The sequence below is a fragment of the Leptonychotes weddellii genome, chromosome 2, assembly GCF_054177405.1.
Source record: "Leptonychotes weddellii isolate Sample4059 chromosome 2, ASM5417740v2, whole genome shotgun sequence".
Lineage (NCBI taxonomy): Eukaryota > Metazoa > Chordata > Mammalia > Carnivora > Phocidae > Leptonychotes > Leptonychotes weddellii.
Window position 1 is genome coordinate 146395652 of NC_138370.1, and position 6000 is coordinate 146401651.

Genomic DNA, 6000 nt, shown 5'->3' on the forward strand with positions numbered 1-6000 from the left:
CATAGAGCATGAGGCCTGCTCAGCGAACACTTCATTGAGAAATAATTTGGGATGAGTGCTTCCCAAACTTTAAGGTGCACACAGATCATCTGGGGATCTTGTTAGGTATAGATTCTAAATCAGTAGGTCTGGGGTCGGGCTGCAGCTGTTGCATTTCTGACAAACTCACAGGTAATCCTGGATGGCTCTGGCCTTCAGGTCTGAGTAGCAGGAATCCAAAGGATATTGCCTTTTTCTGTGTTTTTTTTTTTTTTTTTCCAATAGTTGGGACGATATTGAAGGTAGAGAGTAACCAATTGAAAAACTGGTGAACGTCAACATGGCTTATTTGAGAGATCTTAAGGAAATTGGCCAGGAGCAGAGGGAAGTTTGGAAAGAGAGGGTATAAATTTGGATAGGTAAATTCCTGCTAGATTACAGGGCATTTCAAATGCCAAGATGAGTCATTTGGATATAGAATCAAGTATTTGAAGATCTAATCCATTTCTCATTCAAGCATGATGCCAGTGCATGATATCTAACAGGGCCAGTTAGGAGCCAAATCATCACAGGGGAACGACATCCCCAAAGAAGTGTCTTTCGAAGATACGCCTGGAAGCATGTTGGATGGTTTGGACAGAATGGCACTGTAGACAGACTCTGTCATTAAAAAAAAAAGGAAAAGAAAAAAGTCTAGTAATGACAAAGGCCAGGAGTATTTTTGGAGTGGAAAAGTGAGAATGGGAAGGGAGGAATCAGATTATTTCTAAGTAAAACAGAAGCTCATTCAGCAGATATCTGTTGAGCTCCTACAAGTACTGTTCCTGGCACTTGGGATACATCGGTGAACAGAATAGAAAAAGCCCTGCTCTGGAGGTGCTTACATTTTAGAGGGGCAAGAGACCAGACAAACACAATACATTAACAAATTGTAGAATTTGTTATGTAGTAAGTACTATGGGAAATAGAACAAGAAGGTAAGATGCATAAAATTGGTGGATGGATTGCAACTTTAAGTAGGTTGGTTAGGTTGGCCTTCACTGAAAAGATGACATGGACCAAGTGAAGGAGTTAGCCCTGTTGGGATCTAGGGAAAGAGTGTTCCAGGCAGAGGGAACAGTCACAGCAGACGCCCCCAAGGCAAGAGAGTCAGGAGGGTTAAAGGAACAGTGTAGGGGAGAATAGTAGGAAAGGAGGTCACAAAGGTCACACCGTAGGACATAGCAGTACAGGGCAGGAGATAAATGGATTAAAATGAAAGGAAGTTTTCAAGCAGTAATTTTGAATTTTAATGTTTACAAGATCTCAGGTATCTCATTGAAACTATAATTTCCTAGGTGACTCATGAAGATTTTCTTCAGTAAGTCTGCAGTAGGACTGGGAATCTACATTCTTAATGAACTTGCTCGGATGTTCTGGTATAGGTGAAACACATTTTGAGGAACTCTGCTTTAGTCTTAAAACTGCTTGGGAAAATCTATTAAGATAAGGAAATTGAGAAGGAGGGTCCATACAATAAGAAGTAGGAATTGTGGGATATCCAAAGGGATGTGTTTTGAAGATACTTAGAATTGGAGGTTAGATGTGGGCAAAATCAAAGGGGAATCTTGAGTTCAGAGGTCATAGTTGAAACCCTGATAGTAGACATATTTTCCAGAAAGCAAAACAGGATAAAGCTGAAAGCTAAGAATTCTGAATTTCTTCGTTTTTACCCCAGCTAAATCAAATGGTCTCTCAATACAACATTAGGAGTGCTAAAAACAGGGACTAAAATTATGGTGGCTTACACAAAATTTTGTCACTCCGGTAAAACTAGTATGGAGGTAGGCAGTCCAGGTCAGCTATGCGCAATTCATAAAGTCAGAAGGAACATTGTCTCTATGCCTTTCTGCTTCAACATCTTCCATGAAGTCATAACGTGGTTGCTGGGGTTCCAGCCATCATGGAAAAGTTCCAGGTAGGAAAAAAAAAAAAACACAAAAAAAAACCCAGAAAGATGAGAGACCAAAGGGTTTACCTGGAAGTACCACACAAAGACTCATCCTAATTTTACTTTGGCTTCCATCTGCAAGGGAAGCTGGGAAATGGAGTTTTCTAGCTGGGCACATTACTCAGTGTTTTATTACTAAAGGAAAAAGGAAGAATGGCTGGTGGGTGGGCAGCTAACAGACACAATCACCATCAGGTATTCAGATTGTTATAAGGCTCTTGCTTGCAATAAAGGAATGTTCTAGAGCTCATATACAAAATAATAAGCATTAGGTTGTTCAAAACTAAGGAAATGTACACATACATGTCCAAAAGTTTACATTTTCTTCTGCTGAATATTATAATGCTAAAATGAAAGACATCCATTTGATTGTGTAAAACATGTGCTAAGTAATAAATTTAGTTTAGGTATTGTTTTTTTAAACTAATCTGTAAAAATGACAACTTTAAAATGTTTGTATTTTTACAGAATGTTATGTCTTATTAAAAGATAACAAAAGGAGCATTCAAGTAGTTTTAGTAAGAATTGTTAAACGGAAATTTGGGGGAGGAGGTTTCATTTGTCCAGGTAAAAGATGACTAAGATTATTTGTTCCTTTAACAAGCATGTATTATTCACCTGCTGTGTGCCATCTAATTTGGGTGATGGGACAAAAAGGTGTGAATGAAGGAGATCCCAAAGGAAATCTGGAGATGGGTTAAAGATTTATAACTGACATAGCATTGTGAGAGAGAAGGTGTATGAGTGTAGTGATCCTTTGCGTAATTAATATTTGAGAATCCCCAATACATGTCATCTTGCTTAGTATAATTCTGGAGATATTAAGTGTGGCAGAACCAAATTGTTAGGGTTTTCTAGTCTATAGCCTATTCACGTTTTCATCGTATTACTTCAAGAACAGTGAGAATTGAATCATGAGCCTACTTTACAACCATAGGAAAGTTTGCATGATCAGAGTATACTTTTGAAGTTGGTGAAATGTTTGCTGCCTGGGTTTCTATTCACAGAGTTTCATTAGAAGGTAAATGTTGTAAAGGCAACAGTTTCATTCTTCATTACTAGCTGGAGCCCACATCTTTCAAAGCTATTATTCTGTGGATTGTAAACCCTCTAAACTAAAGGTAGGGATTTTTGTCTGTTTTGTTTACTGATACATGGCTCCCACTGAGAACATTGCCAGGGATGTAGTAGAAGCTCAGATACTGTTGAATGAATAAGTGAATCTTGTGATCTAGAGGTAAGATGATCTAGAGATGCCTTACAGTCAGACCTCTAAGACACCCTCCTCCTGGAACCTGAGCACCACAATGGGAGCAATTTACAAAAACAAAAAACAAAGCATGCGAACAGTGTGATCTGTTTACTGCTGTACACAGCCCTCACAGCTTTGCCTGACATAGTGGCCCTTCGTGTTTGTTTGTCAGATGAGTGGATAACTCTGAACTTTGCTTTGAATGGAAGAGCTTAATGTTGTTCTCTTGATTGTAGAAGTGTAACACTTGCTCATTGGAAAAAACGCATACTGCAAAAGGTGTCAAAAAGACAGTAAAAATCACCCCAAACTATGCCATCCAAATATAACTACTGTTAACATTTTAGCATATATCCTTTCCAACTATTTTCTAGGAGAGGAGAAATAAGTTTATTATGAGAAGTGAGATCATACTCTACATAATTTTTAATCTTTTTTTTTCCCCCACTTAGTATTTCATGGGCATCCTTGGCTATCAAATACAGATTTTTGAGGGCGCCTGGGTGGCTCAGTTGGTTAAGCGACTGCTTTCGGCTCAGGTCATGATCCTGGAGTCCCTGGATCGAGTCCCGCATCGGGCTCCCTGCTCGGCAGGGAGCCTGCTTCTCCCTCTGACCCTCCCCCCTCTCATGTGCTCTCTCTGTCTCAAATAAATAAATAAAATCTTTAAAAAAAAAAAAACAAATACAGATTTTTGTAAACTGCCTGAAGGATAGAATTTTTGCCTACTCTCACTGTTTATATCCTCTGCCTAGAGCTGAGCCTGGAACTTAGTAGGGGCTCAATACTATTTGTTGAATACATAGATCATTAATTTTATGAAAGCTCAGCATTTTTATGTTAGTATATAATTACTAAGGAATCCTCTGTGACATTTAGGACATTTAGATCATTTTAAGGTTTTTAAAAACAATTCTTGGATAAGCAGTTTTAGACATATCTGTATACTTTTCTGATTATTTCTTTGTAAAAAGCCCCTAGAAAAGGGATTCCTGGATCAAAAGTATGTACATTTTAAATGACTGTTGATACATGTTTCAAACTTGTTGGAAATATTATACCAGTTTATACACCCACTGAAAGTGAACAGGAGTGCCTATTTCTCTCTCTCTTCTCCATCATTGGATTGCCACTTTTTTCATCCTTTTAAATGTACAATGCAAAAAATGAATCTCTAAGTTTACATTGCTTTTAGTTATTAGGTTGAATATATTTTGGTAAGCTTAATGATTTTCAATTTTTTTCTGAATTGTTTATTCATGTTCCTTTATGAAATTTGTTTTGTATTGAATTTTAATTTTCTCATATGTTAAAGACACTATTTTCTGTTTATAATTTACCTTTTAACTTCTATATTTTCTAGTGTGTATGCTAATTTTCATAAACATTTTTAAAATTAAAATTTTTTGAAGGATAGTTGACACGCAATGAATGTTAAATTAATCTCAGGTATACATCATAGTGGTTCAAACTTCCCTATTTATTATGCTCTGCTCACCACAATTGTAGCTACCATCTGTCACCATACAATTCCATTACAACACAATTGACTATATTCCCTATGCTGTACCTTTCATCCCTATGATTTATTTATTCCATAACTGGAAGCCTGAATTTCCCACTCCCCTTCAGCCATTTTGCCCATTCTCCCACTGCACCCCCCCACACACCCGTCCCCTCCAACAACCATCGGTTTGTTCTCTGTACCTGTGAGTCTGTTTCTGTTTTTTGTTTCTTTGTTCACTTGTTTATTAGATTCCACATATAAGTGAAATCATATGTTGTCTTTTTCTGGCTTTTTTCACTTAGCATAATACCCTGTAGGTTCATCCATATTGTCTCAAATGGCAAGATGTTCCTGATCTTAGAGGAAAAGCCTTCAACTTTTCCCCATTGAGTGTGATGTTAGCTGTGGGTTTGTCATATATGGCTTTTATTATGTTAAGGTATGTTCCTTCTAAAGCCACTTTGTTAAGAGTTTTTATCATCAATGGATGTTGAATTTTGTCAGATGCTTTTTCTGCATCTTTTGAGATGATGATATGGGTTTTATCCTTCATTTTGTTAATATGCATCATGTTGATTGATTTAAGGGTATTGAGGCATTCTTGCATGCCTGGGATAAATATCATTGAATCATAGCAAATGATTCTTTTAATGTATTGTTGAATGTCGTTTGTGAATATTTTGTTGAGATTTTTGCATATATGTTCATCAGGGATATTGGCCTGCAGTTTTCATTTTTTGTAGTGTCTTTGGTTTGGGTGTAAAGGTAATGCAGGCCTTGTAGAATGAATTTGGAAGCTTTCCTTTCTCTCCTATTTTTTTGGAATAGTTTGAGAATAGGTGTTAAGTCTTCTTTAAATATTTGGTAGAATTCACCTGTGAATGCTTTAGGTCCTAGACTTTTGTTTGTCAAGAGATTTTTTGATTACCAATTCAATTTCATTATTCGTAATAAGTCTGTTCAGATTTTCTATTTCTTCCTGATTCAGTTTTGGATGATTATATGTTTTTAGGAATTTACCCATTTCTTCCAGGTTGTCCAGTTTGTTGGCATGTATCTTTTTGTAATAGTCTCTTATTCTTTGTATTTCAGTGATGTTGGTTATTTTCTTTCATTTCTGATTTTATTTGAGCTCTCTCTTGTTGAGTCTGGCTAAAGGTTTATCAATTTTGTTTATCTTTTGAAAGAGCTATCTCTTTGTTTCCTTGAAATAGATAGTAAAAATATAGAAAAAAACTCATTTATTTCCACTCTGATTTTTATTATTTCCTT